The following is a 22,271-nucleotide window of genomic DNA, read 5'->3' on the forward strand; positions in this document are numbered from 1 at the left end:
ACACACCTTTGTAGCCTCTGTTAAAAACTTACAACACAACCAAACCACTTGCATGATGACAAATGGCCTAGACTCTCCATATTTCATGCTGGGACGAGATGTGCGGCAAGGATGCCCCTTATCACCACTAATATTTAACCTAGCCATAGATCCACTGTTGCGAGCCATTGAGTCATTACCAGGCTACAGGGGTATTCTCATGGGGGATGTCACTATGAAGGTCTCTGCTTTTGCCAACGACCTTCTCCTATATACCTCAGAGTCAGCGTCTTCCATACCACCCCTTCTTGACCTACTTGACAAATTTCATGCAATGGCAGGACTTAGAGTTAACTGGTCGAAATCCAGTGCACTATATCTGTGGAAGAGACCGCCTCCTAAGTTGTCTAGGAGCGTGCCATTAAAATTTCAATCATCGCCTTACAATATTTAGGGATCAAGATTCCAAGAAACATTGAATATGAAAACTGAATATTCTCCTCTTTTTTTGATGAATTGGAACATTGGCACAAATTACCACTCTCATATATAGGACGGGCTAATCTATATAATATAATTAGTTTCCCAAAGTGACTGTACCCGCTTCAAGTACTCACAGTCTTACTCTGCAAAAAAGATGAATGTCTTTTGAACAAAAAGTTGAGGCACTTTTTTTGGTGGGGGCTGAGGACCAGACTGAGCCCAACTAAATTTAATCAAACCAAATGTAATGAAGGACTTAATCTTCCAAATGCTAGAGAGTACAGCTTGGCAGCCGAACTCCGGCATGCGCACAACTGGATCCAATCGCAGTTAAGATACTCAGACCTGGCCTTGGACTCCTTTCTGGTGCAGCCGGACTCCCTACTATTACACAAACCACATAACCTGCTTTCAAATTATATTCTCTCAAACCCTTTGGTGGCCTTTCCGATTAAGGCCTGGAAGTTGGCTCGTGCCAGCTCGGGGGCGAGCCTGCTGTTTTCCATACATCTGCCCCTGCTCCGGAATCTAGAGTTCAATGATGGATACAACACATATCCATTCACAATGTGTTCAGGGCGGGGTCTTTGGTCATTGAGTTTTTGACACGCAAAACTGGTTCGCAAACTTTCAAGTACAACATTGTTTTTATACTATAAGTCAGCACCTCACTGCCTCCAATTGGAGTAATGCTCTGGATTATCTTTTATGCACTGCAAATCCAGCCATTTATTCCATATCTACCCTATATGCCCTTTTACGATACACACATGACTGGAACACAATACAAACAGGTCTGGGGAAATGGAAGATTCACTTCCCTGATATCACACCTGAGGACATCCTAAACTCACACTACACTCAAAGTCAACTGCTCCCCATGGTTTCTTATCGAGATATGTTCCTAAAAAACACACATAACGCATATTTTACCCAGCATAGACTTCATCTCATGGCAAGGAATGACTCCTCTACCTGCTTTAAATGCATCCACACCAAAGTGGATATGTATCACTGTCTATGAGAGTGACCCCTGATTCAGTGTGTGACATCATAAGAGGAGAGAAAATAAATCCTTTCCTTTCTCTTTTCTCTTACCCCTTTAACTACACCCATGCTTCAATCAATAAAATCTTAACATATCATAACTGCCTTACAGAAAGTACAATTGACATATACAAAACATACAACTTAATCTCCAAAGGAGGAGAGGGGAGCAAGTAAAATTAACAAGTTTGTTTAAAAGTAACATCTTATTTTTTAACACCCCTTAGCTGAAGTTAGAATCACAATTCAATTTAAGCTGGCAGTTTTATCACACCATATAGATCTTAGAATGAATTCCGTAAGATATTCTCCGCATTTTTACTTTGTTATCTGAAAACTATGTTGCCACAGACACACACACACACACACACACAAGATCACATATACACATGCAGTGGTGTATTTGAGTGCAGTCTTAGTGTTGGAATGTAGTAGTGTTTTTGTGTGCGGTGTTGGCACTGGAATGATGGCATGTATGCATTGTCACATGCATAGGTACACACTTACACACACTGACATACATATACACATACACAGACACGCAGGTACACATGCAAACTGACACACAAGTACACATACACAGACACAGGTATACATACACACAGATACATATACACACTGAACCACAGGCAGGGACGTCTATAATATGATTAGGATCCTGGGCAATGCATTTTTCTGGCCCCCCTGGACCCTGCTCCTCCCACCCACCCCCCCTCCCACCCCCAATTACGCCCAACCCGCAATCACACTGACCGACATAAACAATAACAAATGTGGTGAATAAATCCCTAAATAAATAGGTGCTACTATCACCTTTGTGAGCCACACTAACCACAACAAAGTGAATAATAAAAAACAACAAATAGGTGAGAGCACACACAATAATACTACCCGTTCTGTAGTCAATTATTCTGGAAAATTACAAATAAAAAAGACATAGAGTAGTATAGCCTGATACAGTATATAAACAGTAGGTGCCAATCACACTCACATAGACAGAGCCACTTAAATAGCTGGCTCAGACTTGATGCCTTGGATATATGAAACAGGACTTTCACTGGGAACTTCTTCCTCCTTAGGATGTAAAACCTCCAGGACGCAAAATGTTCTGGAGTAAAATACACTTTATTCTTCAAATCAAGCAGTAAAGAAAAACAAATATAAATTAAAGTCCCAAATATAAAGTCCAATCACTTGACGCGTTTCGGCTGTTCGCCTTCATCCGAAGTGATGTTGATATCCAAGGCATCTCGATTAAATACTCATACTTTGGCGCTCTTTTCCTCCTTCACTCCGTCTGTGTCCTTCCGGTTCCGGTTCTGACGTCGGAACGCCATCTGCGTCATCACGTTCCGACGTCAAACGTCACTTCCGGTCACGTATTTGTAGTCCGGATGTACGGACGCATAGAGGTACAGCGTCCTTACGTCATGGAAATATTTGCGGGCAAAAAATATAAGTGCCAATTTGACCATAAAAGAGATATATAGATCCATAAAAACATATTAGTATAGAATATAGCCAAACAAAGTTCATACTTTAGGACTTAAAGTGACACATGCAATGTTAATAATTCTCCACTGACCGACATACTGACACATACACACACAGACAGACATATTAAAACATTCGCAGATACATACTGACACACACATACACTGACACACAAATATATACTGGCAGACATATTGACACACATTCAGACATACTGACACACACACAGACACACATACATAAATACACACACAGACACATACACTGACAGATATACTGACACACACAGACACACATACATAAATACACACACAAACACATACACTGACAGATATATTGACACACACAGACACATACAATGAAAAACGTATTGACACACACACAGGCATACTGACACACACACACACAGGTATACTGACACACACAAACACATAGGTATATTGACACACACACACAGGCAGACATACTGACAAACACACAGACATACTGACACACAGACATACATACTGACACACACACACAGGCATACTGACACACACACACAGACATACTGACAAACACACAGACATACTGACACACACACACAGGCATACTGACACACACACACACAGGCATACTGACACACACACACACAGACATACACAGACATACTGACACACACAGACATACACAGACATACTGACACACACACAGACATACACACACACACACAGACATACTGAAATACATTTAGCCACCCTCCAGGTTCTTAGCTTTTTCTGGAGGGTGGTTTCCCTGAGGTCCAGTGGCAGTCTGAGGCAGTTGGGAGTTCTCCTCTGGAACTTCCCTCCTCCTGCCTTTCTCCTCCCACGTGGCTGTGATCTCCGGTGGGAGGAAGTGACGCGCGGCACTCATTTCCTCCCAGCCGGCTGACTAACAGGAAGGAGCCCGGTTGCGCTGTTTAAGCGCCACAGCGCCCGACCGGGCCCCTGCTGACACATGCCCACCGGGTGGCCCTTAGTGCATGGACCACCCAGGGGGCCTCCTTAGTGTGCGGCTGGTGCGGCTCTCTGGGGGCTGCTCAAATCGCGGCGCCCACGGGCCAGCTGCTCTGAGGCCCCCCAGGAGCAACTGGGCTTGGGGCAGCTGCCCCGTTTGCCCCACGTTAAAGACGGCCTTGCCCACAGGTACACATACACTGACACAAACACAGCCAGATACACACACACAGTCAGATACACACACTGACAAAAAAAAGGCCATTTACACAAACACAGTCAGATATACACACACACACAGAGCCAGATACTACACACACAGCCAGATACACACATACAATCAGATACATACACTGACACAAACACAGCCAGATACACACATTGACACACACACAGACAGATACACACACTGACAAAAACACAGCCAGATAAACACAGACAGACCCAGCTACACAAAATGTAAGTATCAATTTACATAGTTTAGCCACCCTCCTGTCTCCTTACCTTTAGAGAAGGGTGGCCGCCCTAGGGTCCAGTTGGAACTGGATGGCTGAGGTTGATGGGAGTCTGATGAACCTGGCTACCTCAGTCCCTCTTCTCCTCCTTGGTGTGCGCCTCCTCCTCCTCATCCATGTGTGCCTCCTCATCTCCAGGGTTACTTTGTTACTTGGGAGGAAGTGATCTGACATCACTTCCTTCCAGCAGGCAGACAGACAGGGGCCCGGTCCGGAGGACTCTTAATGGGCCAGGAGCCCCTGATTACCTTGCCTGCTGCAGCCCACTGAGAAATTTCTCAGGATCCGGTGGGCTGTCAGGTGCTGGTTGCAGGTAGGGGGCCCACAGGGCAGCTGCTTTAGGGCCCCCACCCAGGAGTAATTGGGCCCGGGGCAGCTGCCCAGTTTGCCCCTTGATAAAGACAGCCCTGGCCACAATACAAACACAACACACATAGATGAGTGGTTGTGACCAGGCAGGAGCGCTGTGAACATTTTTCGCACAGTGCATCTGAAGGCGTAAAGTGATTGCAATCCATAAACAACTTGTCAGTTGTCAGCCAACTATATAAAAGAGATATATAGATCCATAAAAACATATTAGTATAGAATATAGCCAAACAAAGTTCATACTTTAAGACTTAAAGTGACACATGCAATGTTAATAATTCTCCACTGACCGACATACTGACACATACACACACAGACAGACATATTAAAACATTCGCAGATACATACTGACACACACATACACTGACACACAAATATATACTGGCAGACATATTGACACACATTCAGACATACTGACACACACACAGACACACATACATAAATACACACACAGACACATACACTGACAGATATACTGACACACACAGACACACATACATAAATACACACACAAACACATACACTGACAGATATACTGACACACACAGACACATACACTGAAAAACGTATTGACACACACAGGCATACTGACACACACACACACAGGTATACTGACACACACAAACACATAGGTATATTGACACACACACACAGGCAGACATACTGACAAACACACAGACATACTGACACACAGACAGACATACTGACACACACACACACAGGCATACTGACACACACACACACAGACATACTGACAAACACACAGATATACTGACACACACACACAGGCATACTGACACACACACACACACTCATACACAGACATACTGACACACACACACAGACATACACAGACATACTGACACACACACAGACACACACACACACACACACACACACACACATACTGAAATACATTTAGCCACCCTCCAGGTTCTTAGCTTTTTCTGGAGGGTGGTTTCCCTGAGGTCCAGTGGCAGTCTGAGGCAGTTGGGAGTTCTCCTCTGGAACTTCCCTCCTCCTGCCTTTCTCCTCCCACGTGGCTGTGATCTCCGGTGGGAGGAAGTGACGCGCGGCACTCATTTCCTCCCAGCCGGCTGACTAACAGGAAGGAGCCCGGTTGCGCTGTTTAAGCGTCACAGCGCCCGACCGGGCCCCTGCTGACACATGCCCACCGGGTGGCCCTTAGTGCATGGACCACCCAGGGGGCCTCCTTAGTGTGCGGCTGGTGCGGCTCTCTGGGGGCTGCTCAAAATGCGGCGCCCACGGGCCAGCAGCTCTGAGGCCCCCCAGGAGCAACTGGGCTTGGGGCAGCTGCCCCGTTTGCCCCACGTTAAAGACGGCCTTGCCCACAGGTACACATACACTGACACAAACACAGCCAGATACACACACACAGTTAGATACACACACTGACAAAAAAGGCCATTTACACAAACACAGTCAGATATACACACACACACAGAGCCAGATACACACACAGCCAGATACACACATACAATCAGATACATACACTGACACAAACACAGCCAGATACACACATTGACACACACACAGACAGATACACACACTGACAAAAACACAGCCAGATAAACACAGACAGACCCAGCTACACAAAATGTAAGTATCAATTTACATAGTTTAGCCACCGTTCTGTCTCCTTACTTTTACAGAAGGGTGGCCGCCCTAGGGTCCAGTTGGAACTGGATGGCTGAGGTTGATGGGAGTCTGATGAACCTGGCTAACTCAGTCCCCCTTCTCCTCCTTGGTGTGCGCCTCCTCCTCCTCATCCATGTGTGCCTCCTCATCTCCAGGGTTACTTTTTTACTTGGGAGGAAGTGATCTGACATCACTTCCTTCCAGCAGGCAGACAGACAGGGGCCCGGTCCGGAGGACTCTTAATGGGCCAGGAGCCCATGATTACCTTGCCTGCTGCAGCCCACTGAGAAATTTCTCAGGATCCCGGTGGGCTGTCAGGTGCTGGTTGCAGGTAGGGGGCCCACAGGGCAGCTGCTTTAGGGCCCCCACCCAGGAGTAATTGGGCCCGGGGCAGCTGCCCAGTTTGCCCCTTGATAAAGACAGCACTGGCCCCAATACAAACACAACACACATGGATGAGTGGTTGTGACCAGGCAGGAGCGCTGTGAACATTTTTCGCACAGTGCATCTGAAGGCCTAAAGTTATTGCAATCCATAAACAACTTGTCAGTTGTCAGCCATAGTAGCAATTCATCCATTTTATTCACCAGTAATCACACTTTAGCAAGTAGTATACAATGCAGTGCCGGATAATGTGGATTCAGTTTGAACATGGCACACACTCCTCCTCTCTTACCAATCTTCTGCTTACAATCTCGTTGCTTACAGTGTTTACCTTGGGCTCCTGAATCTGGTAACCTGGCCACATCTAGAGATAGCAAGTAGTGATGTCGCGAACACAAATTTTTCGATTCGCGAACGGCGAACGGGAACTTCCGCAAACGTTCGCGAACCGGCGAACCGGGCGAACCGCCATTGACTTCAATGGGCAGGCGAATTTTAAAACCCACAGGGACTCTTTCTGGCAACAAAAGTGATGGAAAAGTTGTTTCAAGGGGACTAACACCTGGACTGTGGCATGCCGGGGGGGGGGAATCCATGGCAAAACTCCCATGGAAAATTACACAGTTGATGCAGAGTCTGGTTTTAATCCATAAAGGGCAGAAATCACCTAACATTCCTAAATCACAATGGATATGGATTGACACCTGACATATGACATACTGACACCTTGACATATGGATTGACACCTGTCCTCAGAGACCATGATACACACTGACACAGAGCAGTATAGAGACTGTTCCCCCTACATAGGGTCACTTGGCAGATATGGCGTGGTCGTGGGAGGAGGAGGATGACTTTCACCTCTTCCCCTGTTAGATTCACGTTGTGCTGTGACATCACCATTATACGCTGTGTAAAGCATACTTTTTAATTTATTTTGCAAATGCTGCATCCTTTCCGACTTGTAATTCGGTAACATTTCCACCACTGTCTTCTTATACCGGGGATCTAGTAGCGTGTACACCCAGTACAGGTCGTTCTCCTTCAGCCTTTTTATACGAGGGTCCCTCAACAGGCACGACAGCATGAAAGACCCCATTTGCACAAGGTTGGATGCCGAGCTACTCATTTCCCGTTCCTCCTCCTCACACAGAGCAGAATAGGGACTGTTCCCCCTACATAGGGTCACTTGGCAAATATGGATTGACACCTGTCCTCAGAGACCATGATACACATTGACACAGAGCAGAATAGGGACTGTTGCTCCTACATAGGGTCACTTGGCAGATATGGATTGACACCTGTCCTAAGGATCCCTGATACACACTGACACAGAGCAGAATAGAGAGTGTTCCACCTACACATGGTCACTTGGCAGATAAGGATTAACACCTGTCCTCAGAGACCATGATACACACTGACACAGAGCAGAATAGAGACTGTTCCCCCTACATAGGGTCACTTGGCAGATATGGATTGACACCTATCCTAAGGATTCCTGATACACACGGACACAGAGCAGAATAGAGACTGTTCCCCCTACATAGGGTCACTTGGCAGGTATGGATTGACACCTGTCCTCAGAGACCATGATACACACTGACACAGAGCAGAATAGAGACTGTTCCACCTACATAGGGTCACTTGGCAGATATGGATTGACACCTGTCCTCAAAGCCCATGATACACACTGACACAGAGCAGAATAGAGACTGTTCCCCCTACATAGGGTCACTTGGCAGATATGGATTGACACCTATCCTAAGGATCCCTGATACACACTGACACAGAGCAGAATAGAGACTGTCGCCCCTACATAGGATCACTTGGCAGGTATGGATTGACACCTGTCCTCAGAGACCATGATACACACTGACAGAGCAGAATAGAGACTGTTCCCCCTACATAGGGTCACTTGGCAGATATGGCGTGGTCGTGGGAGGAGGAGGATGAATTTCACATCTTCCCCTGTTAGATTCCCGTTGTGCTGTGACATCACACCCTTATACGCTGTGTAAAGCGTACTTTTTAATTTATTTTGCAAATGCTGCATCCTTTCCGACTTGTAATTCGGTAACATTTCCGCCACTGTCTGCTTATACCGGGGCTCTAGTAGCGTGGACACCCAGTACAGGTCATTCTCCTTCAGCCTTTTTATACGAGGGTCCCTCAACAGTCACGACAGCATGGAAGACCCCATTTGCACAAGGTTGGATGCTGAGCTACTCATTTCCCGTTCCTCCTCCTCACACAGAGCAGAAGAGGGACTGTTCCCCTTAAATAGGGTCACTTGGCAGATATGGATTAACATCTGTCGTCAGAGACCATGATACACACTGACACAGAGCAGAATAGAGACTGTTCCCCCTACATAGGGTCACTTGGCAGATATGGATTGACACCTGTCCTAAGGATCCCTGATACACACTGACACAGAGCAGAATAGAGACTGTTCCCCCTACATAGGGTCACTTGGCAGATATGGATTGACACCTATCCTAAGGATCCCTGATACACACTGACACAGAGCAGAATAGAGACTGTTCCCCCTACATAGGGTCACTTGGCAGATATGGATTAACATATGTCCTCAGAGACCATGATACACACTGACACAGAGCAGAATAGAGACTGTTCCCCCTACATAGGGTCACTTGGCAGATATGGATTGACACCTATCCTAAGGATCCCTAATACACACTGACACAGAGCAGAATAGGGACTGTTCCCCCTACATAGGGTCACTTGGCAGGTATGGATTGACACCTGTCCTCAGAGACCATGATACACACTGACAGAGAGCACAATAGAGACTGTTCCCCCTACATAGGGTCACTTGGCAGATATGGCATGATCGTGGGAGGAGGAGGATGAATTTCACATCTTCCCCTGTTAGATTCCCGTTGTGCTGTGACATCACACCCTTATACGCTGTGTAAAGCATACTTTTTAATTTATTTTGCAAATGCTGCATCCTTTCCGACTTGTAATTCGGTAACATTTCCGCCACTGTCTGCTTATACCGGGGTTCTAGTAGCGTGGACACCCAGTACAGTTTGTTCTCCTTCAGACTTTTTATACGAGGGTCCCTCAACAGGCACGACAGCATAAAAGACCCCATTTGCACAAGGTTGGATGCCGAGCTGCTCATTTCCCGTTCCTCCTCCTCAGTGATGTCAATGAAGGTATGTTCTTCCCCCCAGCCACGTACAACACCATGGGTACCAGATAGGTGACAACAAGCACCCTGGGATGCCTGTTGTGGTTGGTCTTCCTCCTCCTCCTCAAAGACACATTCCTCCTCTGACTCCTCTTCCTAACCAGAGCTGGACTGGGGATACAAAGCAGCCCTGGAAAAAAATCAATGCCAGCCCCATAAGTAACTACGCCATGTATTGTCACATGTAATACGTATGGCTATGTTTTGCCACCCGAGATGATTGAGTAATATATATATATATATATATATATATATATATATATATACACACACATATACACTATATAAATTTCCCGGTATCCCGGTGGGCCAGTCCGGCCCTGTTCCTAACAATCCTCTTCCAGCGTTGCCGCAGGTCCAGCAAGCGATGCTGATAAGGCTGTTTCTGGTGGTGATGGTGACCACAACTCTTCCTCTTCACGCTCATCTACGGCCTGATCCAGCACTCTTCGCAGGGCACGCTCCAGGAAGAAAACAAATGGTATGATGTCGCTGATGGTGCCTTCGGTGCGACTGACTAGGTTTGTCACCTCCTCAAAAGGACGCATGAGCCTACAGGCATTGCGCAGGCGGTTGAACATTAGGAGTGTTGAATTCCAACGTGTCGGGCTGTCGCAAATCAAGCGCCTCACTGGCATGTTGTTTCGCCGCTGGATATCGGCAAAGTGCGCCATGGCCGTGTAGGAATGCCTGAAATGGCCACACACCTTCCTGGCCTGCTTCAGGACATCCTGTAAGCCTGTGTACTTATGCACAAAGCGCTGTACGATCAGATTACACACATGTGTCATGCACGGCACATGTGTCAACTTGCCCAACTTCAATGCCGCCAACAATTTTTTCCGTTGTCACAAACCACTTTGCCGATATCCAGTTGCTGCGGAGTCACCCACTTTTCCACCTGTGCGTTCAGGGCGGACAGGAGTGCTTGTCTGGTGTGACTCTCTGCTTTCAAGCAAGTAAAACCCAAGACGGCGTGACACTGCCGTATCCGGGATGTGGAATAGTACCTGGGGAGCTGGGTGGGTGCTGTTGATGTGGAGCAAGACGCAGCAGCAGAAGAGGACTCAGCCGAGGAGGTTATGGAAGAGGATGGAGTAGGAGGAGTAGAGGAGGTGGCAGCAGGCCTGCCTGCAAGTCGTGGCGGTGTCACCAACTCCTCTGCAGAGCCACGCATTCCATGCTTCGCAGCTGTCAGAAGGTTTACACAATGCGCAGTGTAGGTGATATACCTGCCCTGACCATGCTTTGCAGACCAGGTATCAGTGGTCAGATGGACCCTTGCCCCAACACTGTGTGCCAGACATGCCATGACTTCCTTTTGCACAATTGAGTACAAGTTGGGGATTGCCTTTTGTGAAAAGAAATATTGGCCGGGTACCTTCCACTGCGGTGTCCCAATAGCTACAAGTTTTTTGAACGACTCAGACTCCCCCAGCTTGTATGGAAAAAGCTGGCGGGCTAATAGTTCGGACAAGCCAGCTGTCAGACGCTGGGCAAGTGTCAGGATTCGAACCTGGGACCTTGGCAGCTCTGGTGCTTTGGCTTACCTCTGAGCCATCTCTCCGCTTCTGTTTCCTGTATCTAGCCCTGTCTAGTATTTAGTACTGAAGCTGGACATTTGTTGGAACTTCTCCTGTCACTCATGTTACACCTGAGCCTGATGTCTCGTTAGCCAGGTATATAACACTGCCTCTCCCAGAAGGCAGTGTCAGTTCCTTGACTCTGGTGATCATTCTGCTGTTTCCTGTTCTCCAGTTTGTTATTGTCCTCTGGCTTGGTACACCGATTATCCTGTCTTCTGGCTTCCTTTGACCCTTGGCTTCCCACGACTATTCTCCTGGTTTATTGTTCCTGTACCGCGTTTTGGATTTACCCTGCACAGCCCCCATGCACCGACTCACAGGTCAGGTGAATTCTTGCCTGATCACCTTGGCCTGTGTTTTCTTGCAAGGGTGAGCATACTTCTCTGCCTGCCGGACTCCCACACCCAGGTAAGCCCTGACATAAGTAACTGACCTTTATGGAGTCCGCAGAGATGTGCTCACCCCTGCCCCAGCAAGTGTCTAGCCTGGCCCAGACTGTTTTGGAGCTACAGCGAGAAATTTTGTTTCTTAAAGGGACAGTACGCCCAGCCCTGGAACCTGTTTTTCCTGAACCATTTACAGTTATGCCGGAGAGATTTGATGGCAACCAAGCTTCCTTCCTATGCTTTAAAGTGGATTGTGAATTGGTGTTTTCCCTGAAGCCTCGGACTTATGCCAATGATTTCATAAAGGTCCGAGCAGCTATAAACCTGCTGTCTGGAAAGATGAAACAATGGGCACACGATCTGTTGCTGTCTCAGAATCCTGTCCTTGCGGGATGGGATGCTTTCATGTCTGCCATGGAAGCACACTGCAAGACTCCTAGCAAGACCGCTGTGCCTAAACCACCACCACGTCCCAGAGGATCCCAGATTCCCAGAAACAAAGGGAACCTGTACCTATACGACAACCCCGTGTTGCCTCATTATGCTCCTGATCCTATGAAGGCCCCAGAGCAATCCTGCCTTCCTCTCGACCCAGACGTACCTATGGAGATTGGATATATCGGGACTAGGTTGACCCTAACGGAAAGAGATCGTAGGAGAGCCCATGGCTTGTGCCTATATTGTGGAGAAAGAGGGCATTTCATTTCTTTCTGCCCAATTCGTCCACCCAAGCAAAGACCCCTTCTATTGAGTGCCTTACGTACCCATCCAGTCGTCTCAGAAACTTCGTCTAGACGCTGCCAAGGTTTTTGCCAGTCATGTCCCCGTTATGTGACACAGAAGGGTACGCAAACTATGCTGTATAACTTACCCAGTGCTCCTGAGAAATCTGAACCTCCGCCGGTAGAAACTTTTGTTAAAGCTGGTACTATCATCCCTTCTTGTCAACCTAAAGAGGAGTTACTTACCGTCTGTAATGGTGACGTACAGAAGGAAAAAGGTTCAGAAAAGAAGACTCCTGGGATCAAGTTACCTGCCACTTGCATTGTATCCATTGCCAACCCTAACCTCTCTCCAGTAGTACCTGAAAATGCTAATTGTTCGGGGAAGAACGATCCTCCTCCTGGCTGTACCTATGCCTCTAATGGGACTCTAGTCCGGAAGGAGGACTTGCAAACATTTGAGAAGGCCCTTATAGCTATGTCCTCCGATCTTGCTGGCAAAACCAAAAACAAGAAGTCAAAGAAGTGACCTCCTGGGCCGTACTTGTTTTTGCCTTTCTTGGTTTTTTTCTCGCCTGGAGGCGTCTTTTTGAGGAGGGGGTAATGTCAGGATTCGAACCTGGGACCTTGGCAGCTCTGGTGCTTTGGCTTACCTCTGAGCCATCTCTCCGCTTCTGTTTCCTGTATCTAGCCCTGTCTAGTATTTAGTACTGAAGCTGGACATTTGTTGGAACTTCTCCTGTCACTCATGTTACACCTGAGCCTGATGTCTCGTTAGCCAGGTATATAACACTGCCTCTCCCAGAAGGCAGTGTCAGTTCCTTGACTCTGGTGATCATTCTGCTGTTTCCTGTTCTCCAGTTTGTTATTGTCCTCTGGCTTGGTACACCGATTATCCTGTCTTCTGGCTTCCTTTGACCCTTGGCTTCCCACGACTATTCTCCTGGTTTATTGTTCCTGTACCGCGTTTTGGATTTACCCTGCACAGCCCCCATGCACCGACTCACAGGTCAGGTGAATTCTTGCCTGATCACCTTGGCCTGTGTTTTCTTGCAAGGGTGAGCATACTTCTCTGCCTGCCGGACTCCCACACCCAGGTAAGCCCTGACAGCAAGGGGGTGACTTTCTGACATTGGCTTCTTACGCTCAAACATGTCCTTGACAGACACCTGACTGTGGGCAGATGAGCGGGAACTGCTCAAGGTGGGAGACGGAGTGGCGGATGGTTGAGAGGGGGCAAGGAGGACAGCAGTGGTTGACGTGGCTGAAGATGCTGGACCAGGAGGAGGATGGCGGCTTTGAGTTTCCGTGCTGCTTGTAATCATGTGTTGATCCAATAGGTGTTTGTGATGTGCGATCATGTGCCTACGCAAAGCAGTTGTACCTAGGTGGGTGTTGGACTTCCCACAACTCAGTTTCTTTTGGAACAGGTTGCAAATGGCATCGCTGTTGTCAGAGGCAGACACACACAAAAAATGCCACACTGCTGAGCTCATGACGGCATTCTGGTGGTGGACACAGCATATGTTGATTGGCGTGCTGTCGGGCTGACCCCGGGTGCTGATGCATGCTGTCTGACTGTGCCACTAGCTCCTTGCGACGACCTCCCCCTGCTTCCAACTCGTCTCCTCCTCCTCTCTGTCTCCCCATCTGAACTTTCATCCTGTTCTTCTTCTTGCCGAGCGGGCACCCACGTGTCATCCATGGACGCATCGTCATCATCAACCGCTTCACTTGTATCTGACAACTCAGCAAAGGAAGCAGCAGCGGGTACAACATCATCATCATCACACCGTACGTCCATGTGTGTAATGCTGCCTGCCTGAGACATATCCCTGTTATCTACATCCTCTGGCAATAATCGTTGCGCATCACTCATTTCTTCAAACGGATGTGTGAATAACTCCTCTGACATACCAAGTGAAGCGGCTCTGGTGCTAGGTTTGGTGGTGGCGGCAGGCGGGTGAGTGGTATCTTGAGAGGTGCCCGATCGGAAGCTGTAGAAGATTGGGTGTCCTGTGTTAGCCAGTCAACTATGTCCTCAGAACTTTTCAAGATCAGGGTACGTGGCCTCTGAAAACTGGGCATTATTCTAGGGCCAAAGGGAATCACAGCACCACGACCACGATGGCCCCTGCGGGGTGGCCTGCCTCTGCCTTTAATTTTTTTTTGATTAGTGGTACTATGCGTGCAAGCTACTGTGAGACCAGAAATGAGTGGCACTGTGCAGTGGCAGAGGTTGGCAGAGTATACGCTGTAGGCCTGACACACCCGCTTAAAGACAACTAACTGCTATTCAATCTATAACAGTGAAAAATGTTTTTGTTTTTAAAGGCACGCTATAGTCACACCAGATATGAGTGGCAAAGTGCACTTGCTAAGGTTGGCAGAGTACACGCTGAAGGCCTGACACCCAGACGCTTGCAGACAACTAACTGCTATTAGCTTACAGTGAAAAACTTTTTTACTTTTTAAAGGCATGCTATAGTCACACCAGATATGAGTGGAAAGTGCACTTGCTGAGGTTGGCAGAGTACACGCTGAAGGCCTGACACCCAGACGCTTGCAATCAACTAACTGCTATTAGCTTACAGTGAAAAACTTTTTTACTTTTTAAAGGCACGCTATAGTCACACCAGATATGAGTGGCAAAGTGCAATTGATGAGGTTGGCAGAGTACACGCTGAAGGCCTGACACCCGCTTGAAGACAACTAATTGCTATTCAATCTACAGGGAGTGCAGAATTATTAGGCAAGTTGTATTTTTGAGGATTAATTTTATTATTGAACAACCATGTTCTCAATGAACCCAAAAAACTCATTAATATCAAAGCTGAATATTTTTGGAAGTAGTTTTTAGTTTGTTTTTAGTTTTAGCTATTTTAGGGGGATATCGGTGTGTGCAGGTGACTATTACTGTGCATAATTATTAGGCAACTTAACAAAAAACAAATGTATACCCATTTAAATTATTTATTTTTACCAGTGAAACCAATATAACATCTCAACATTCACAAATATACATTTCTGACATTCAAAAACAAAACAAAAACAAATCAGTGACCAATATAGCCACCTTTCTTTGCAAGGACACTCAAAAGCCTGCCATCCATGGATTCTGTCAGTGTTTTGATCTGTTCACCATCAACATTGCGTGCAGAAGCAACCACAGCCTCCCAGACACTGTTCAGAGAGGTGTACTGTTTTCCCTCCTTGTAAATCTCACATTTGATGATGGACCACAGGTTCTCAATGGGGTTCAGATCAGGTGAACAAGGAGGCCATGTCACTAGATTTTCTTCTTTTATACCCTTTCTTGCCAGCCACGCTGTGGAGTACTTGGACGCGTGTGGTGGAGCATTGTCCTGCATGAAAATCATGTTTTTCTTGAAGGATGCAGACTTCTTCCTGTACCACTGCTTGAAGAAGGTGTCTTCCAGAAACTGGCAGTAGGACTGGGAGTTGAGCTTGACTCCAATCTCAACCCGAAAAGGCCCCACAAGCTCATCTTTGATGATACCAGCCCAAACCAGTACTCCACCTCCACCTTGCTGGCGTCTGAGTCGGACTGGAGCTCTCTGCCCTTTACCAATCCAGCCACGGGCCCATCCATCTGGCCCATCAAGACTCACTCTCATTTCATCAGTCCATAAAACCTTAGAAAAATCAGTCTTGAGATATTTCTTGGCCCAGTCTTGACGTTTCAGCTTGTGTGTCTTGTTCAGTGGTGGTCGTCTTTCAGCCTTTCTTACCTTGGCCATGTCTCTGAGTATCTCACACCTTGTGCTTTTGGGCACTCCAGTGATGTTGCAGCTCTGAAATATGGCCAAACTGGTGGCAAGTGGCATCTTGGCAGCTGCACGCTTGATTGTTCGATGATCACGCTTCAGAAGCTTTGCAATTTTAAGAGTGCTGCACCCCTCTGCAAGATATCTCACTATTTTTGACTTTTCTGAGCCTGTCAAGTCCTTCTTTTGACCCATTTTGCCAAAGGAAAGGAAGTTGCCTAATAATTATGCACACCTGATATAGGGTGTTGATGTCATTAGACCACACCCCTTCTCATTACAGAGATGCACATCACCTAATATACTTAATTGGTAGTAGGCTTTCAAGCCTATACAGCTTGGAGTAAGACAACATGCATAAAGAGGATGATGTGGTCAAAATACTCATTTGCCTAATAATTCTGCACTCCCTGTATAACAGTGAAAAAAGTTTTTTGTTTTTAAATGTCAAGCTTAAGCTATTGTGACACCAGATATGAGTGGTGGCACTGGGCAAGTGGGCACAGTATCCACTGTGAGCCTGACACAGAAGCTGGCAGACAACTAACTGCTATTCAATCTATTACAGTGAAAAAAAAAGTCAAGCTTAAGCTATTGTGACACCAGATATGAGTGGTGGCACTGGGCAAGTGGGCACTGTATCCACTGTGAGCCTGACACAGAAGCTGGCAGGCAGGCAACTGCAATTAGAAAAAAAGCAGACTGATGTTCTAGCCCTAAAAAGGGCTTTTTGGGGTGCTGTTCTTACAGCAGAGATCAGATGGGTCCTTCAGGACTGTAGTGGACACTGAATACCCTAGCCTAGTTAACAATTTCCATATCTAATGAGCAGCAGCTACACTTTCCCTCATCTATCTAAGAATGCAGCTTCAGAATGAATCTAAAATGGATGCTGTACATGAGGTGGGAGGGTCTGGAAGGGAGGGTCTGCTGCTAATTTGCTGGAATGTGTCTGCTGACCGTGAGGCACAGGGTCAAAGTGTGCTCAATGATGACGAATAGGGGGCGGATCGAACCACGCATGTGTTCGCCCGCCGTGGCGAACGCGAACACGCTATGTTCGCCAGGAACTATTTGCCAGCAAACAGTTCGGTACATCACTAATAGCAAGTGTGTTAAAGGTGAAGCAGTAGTGTTTTTTCAATAATACAAAGAGCTCTGATACTTAAAAGATCATGCCTGCTATATTCAGTAACCGTAAGATTACATTGAAAAAACAAGTAGCTATAAAAAAAAAAAAGCCAATCTGCAGTTGCTGGGAAGCCGAGCTGAACATAGCATGGGTGCCGCCACCATTTATTGTTGTTTTATCCTTATTACCAAAACATGCTGCTGCAAAGGGATTAATGATTTCAGACCAGATGCTCTCACTACTATTGTAGCTAAGTGGTTTAAGAGGTTGGTTCTTGCTCATTTAAAATTTAGTTTTTTGTTTGCCTCCTACACTGGACCTCCTTCTTAGTAATGAAGATGTAAGGCTCTATTGCGATGGGCTCCAGGCCTTATCAGATTTGTGCGCTAATAACTAAAGAACTCATTGTGGATTTTTGATGCAATAAGAAAAGATACATTATTCATATAAAGTGTGTGTATGCGAGTGCAGTGGGGGCATTATGTGTATGGGGGTGCAGTGGGGGCAGTATGTGTATGGGTGTGCAGTGGGGTCAGTGTGTGTATGAGGGTGCAGTTTGGTCAGTGTGTGTGTGTATGGGGGAGAAGTTTTGTATGGTGGTGCAGTGGGGGTAGTGTGTGTATGGGGGTGCAGTTTGAGCAATGTGTGTATGGGGAAGAAGTGTGTGTGTATGGGGGTACAGTGGGGACATTGTGTGTATGGGGGTGTAGTGTGTATCGGGGTGCAGTGGGGGTAGTGTGTGTATAGGGGTGCAGTGTGTGTATGGGGGTGCAGTGAGGGTAGTGTGTGCATGGGGGTGCAGTGGGGGTAGTGTGTGTATGGGGGTGCAGTGGGCATAGTGTGTGTATGGGGTGCAGTTTGGGCAATGTGTGTATGGGGGAAAAGTGTGTGTATGGGGATACAGTGGGGGTAGTATGTGTGGTGGGGCAGTGTGTGTGTAGTTGAGGGAGGGGGTTGATTAAAACAAATGTTTTTTTTTATTATTAAAAAAAATATGCTTTATAAAAAATTAAAAAAAATATGCTCTCCCTTCTTACCTTTGCCCAAGGAGGGGGTATATTGATTATAAAACCCTGGTGGTCCTTGTGGAGAATCCCTTGCGGTTCTAGTGGGGGAGTGAATTCTAGCCTGCACCTCCTGGGCTAGAGTTCACTCTCGCAAGAACGGAGCGTTTCCATGGTAACCACGATATGCTCCGTGCTCGCGAGAGGAGACCCGGAGGAGCTGCAAGCTAGAGCTCCCGAGTCTCCTCTCCCTACCGTGCTGGCCGCCCAGCAATGTGCCAGCGGACTGGAGAGGGAGATCTCTGATCTCCCCTCCGGTCCGTGAAAGCACCCAGCAGGGCGCGGGAGGGCAATTTCTCCGTTGCCCCCTCACCCTTGAATCCACCACTGCTTTAGTTGCACTTTATGTATAGTAATTAATATTAGAAAAAGGGTTTCTTTTGTATTTTTAACATCTTATTTATACTTAATGTTGTGTTAGGTATAGGATATTAGGATATTTCTGTCCTCTAAAAACATATATGTATAGGGACACTTAAAGGGACTCTGTATGCACCCACCCCACTTTTTATCAATGAAGTGGTCAAGTGGATTGGGTGTCACCACTCCCCCAAACACACACACAACTCACACCTGTTTTAACTCTGCAGCTAAAAACATTGCTGTTCTGTAGGAACCGCAATATTTTCATTGCAGGGTAAGCTTTCTGTTTTAGTGACTGCCATATTGGCAGCCACTAGGGTCACTTCTGCAAAATAGTGGAGTAAAACCCCACTATTTAAATCAGATATTCTCAATGAGACCATCTGATTGGCGCAGTGTGGCGGTTTTCCGAGCATGAGCAATAGCCGTCCAATGCTTTCCTACAACTGCCTCTTTCCTTTAGGGAGTTAAAGGGACAGCAAAGGCACCATAACCACTTCAAATTATTTGACTGGTCAAGGTGCCTGTAGTTCTCTCAGCCAATCGCTGCCCCAAACCCTGGTATGAATTAAAATGGTAGAAGGCAGCGCTTAGCTTCACCCCTGCCATTTTGTAATTGGGCGTGCAGGCTGGGACCCAGCAAACCAGTAGGTTAATGCTAAGCAGTGATATAAAACCCGAGCACCACAAACTCCAAACACCATGTTCACTTAAATAACTTGAATTGTTTATTGGGCCTACACTGTTCCTGGAATTTGGTAGTCAGCTATATTTGGTTGTTAATTGTAAAAATAATAATTGAGGTAATGTCTAATTTATTTCTTTATTTATTGCATAAATTCACAACAGTTCACAGACTAATGATTAAACTCCATGTATATCAAATAATGACTCACAGATATTGTGCTTGTGTGAATGCTTCAAATGTTAGCAATGCAATTAACGTGCTAGCCATTTGTAGGAAGCTCAATCAGTCATTACAGCTTCACTACCTTACCTTACAACCTGGGAGTGTCTCATTGTAAAAGCCTGATATCCGATTTCCTGGACGGTGATTGGTTGTTAGTTAATATTGTCAGTAGGAAGCAATGCCAAAGTCCAATCAGTCACAAGAATAGGAACACAAAAGGATAATTTTTCAACACACGAAAAGCTGTTCAGAGGTTGAAACTGGCTTCATCATTTCCTTGTTCACCTGTACGTTTTTATGCTGTAAATTGTAAGTAAAGATTAATACTACATCCCTTAAAATTCTGAAAACCGTATATCTGCGTGTCTGACATTTCAGGAACTTTTAATACATTTTGAAAAAAATATCGAAATTGCGTAGAATGCTGGAAAATAAAAAACGCAAAGGTGTCAGGTTAACCTGTTCTTCATATATTAAGGGTTTTTTCCGTTTTGTTTTGTTTTGTGTGTGTGTGTGTGTGTGTGTGTGTGTGTTTATATATACTTTTTAACACTTTTTGTCTACTTGTGACAATTTAAATTATGAGCTTTGTTTATTTTCTATTTACTGTCACAAATGTGGAAATGCTAAAAAGACATTAACAGTTGCTCTGTGCTCAGGACAATAGTGTGCCTCTATCATTTCCTCTTATATTGTTTATGCCACCTCTCCTGGAAGATCATTCCATACATCTACAACTCTTTTTGTCAAGCGTTTTCTCCTGTTACCCTTTTAATTTCTCTCGATCCTCCCCGAGGTGAGCTAGCGATTCTCTCTATCCGTAGAATAAGCAAGCCACCTTGTACTTTGCATGGATGGATGTCTCTATTGTTCTGTCAAATCTCTCCCACGGTTTGGCTGCCTCGATGACACTTCAGGTACTCAGAAATACAGTCATAAATAGAACGCATGGGGCATTTTATTAATAATTATCAATAGAGAGCGAATATTGTATAGAGATTTAACAAATGTCTCTTCAAATTAGTTTGTTGTTTTTTTATTTTTTTATGGTGGCAAATATATGAAATTCAGTATTTTTTATTTAGAATCTGATGGGAATCTAACGTTTTTTATGTATCAATCAAACCGTGTTGAAAAGGATAGGAGCGTGGTTTACTCAGTGCTGTACATACACAGGTACAGAGTAACCATCAATTTTTCTGAAGTAAATATTGAACAATATGCACGAAGGACATCACTAGGCAACCTGTCACTGCTAAGGCAGACACCCGGGCACATTATTAGTGGAGCAGACACATGCAAGAAAGCAAGGCGAGTGCTAATCATGAGGATATTATAAAGTGGGCACTTTTTATATGTTTCTTGACTGCTGTAGAAAATTGGGAGTAATAGTTCAAAAACGCTAGTCATCAATGTTCTAGAATGGTAAAGTAACCAGTCACTTCAGCCAGTGTGCTAGTTTGGGGGTCTTTTATCCATAAAGGAGGTAGAGGTTTCCAGATCATATATAAATATAAGACCAGAGTGACTGCATGTTGTTCTAATGCCCTAAGTAAAATGATTCCTGTAGGATTAATTGTTCTCAATTAAATGATATCCAGCAAATCCTAATACTACTTTGACTCATAGTAATTTTGCACTTGGTGTCTCTTCATTTTTTAAATGAATTTTATTACATCTAAGTGTTAGTCTTATCCCAGTTAGATTTTTTTTTTCTACCAATGTGTCATAGGCAGAATCACTTCATAAATATAGTTTTCTAAAGCTATGTTTAATGTGAAATGTGCAATTAAATTAAACTGTTAATAATTATAATGTAGTTTGGAGTAGCCATATTATACTTTTTATTTATTTTTTTATTGGACTTTGAGGAGCTGCTGTTTCTATTCAGTATGAATAAATAAAAACAATATTATAAAATGCAAAGCTCTGTCGAATATGAGAAAATATCAAATCTGTAAAAATTAAAGATACAGTGTATACCAGGCATTATTTGTATTACTATACTGATTTTACTATTTTGGTCCCTGAGGAAGTTCTCTTCGAAAGACGAAACGCGTAGGACCATTGTTTATTTTTACCAATATCAATTTTAATTTATATTATTTTGCCAATAAGAGCATTTATTTACAACTACTTCGAAGCTCCTGAATTTCTCCAATTGGGACCACCAGGAGAAGGAAGATACAACCC

At 45.5% G+C, this 22,271-nt stretch overlaps 1 protein-coding gene across 1 annotated transcript in view; it reads left to right on the forward strand.

The window, feature by feature from the left end:
* The first annotated feature begins 20,276 nt into the window (after window positions 1-20,276).
* The window catches only part of LOC134568943 (glycoprotein-N-acetylgalactosamine 3-beta-galactosyltransferase 1-like), a 44,631-nt gene continuing 42,636 nt past the window's right edge, over window positions 20,277-22,271 (forward strand). The window contains exon 1 of the mRNA XM_063427672.1: window positions 20,277-20,387. The gene's annotated coding sequence lies outside the window, so the exon portion shown is untranslated. The remainder of the gene's footprint in view (window positions 20,388-22,271) is intronic.

This window comes from Pelobates fuscus, chromosome 1 (genome assembly GCF_036172605.1).
Source record: "Pelobates fuscus isolate aPelFus1 chromosome 1, aPelFus1.pri, whole genome shotgun sequence".
NCBI lineage: Eukaryota > Metazoa > Chordata > Amphibia > Anura > Pelobatidae > Pelobates > Pelobates fuscus.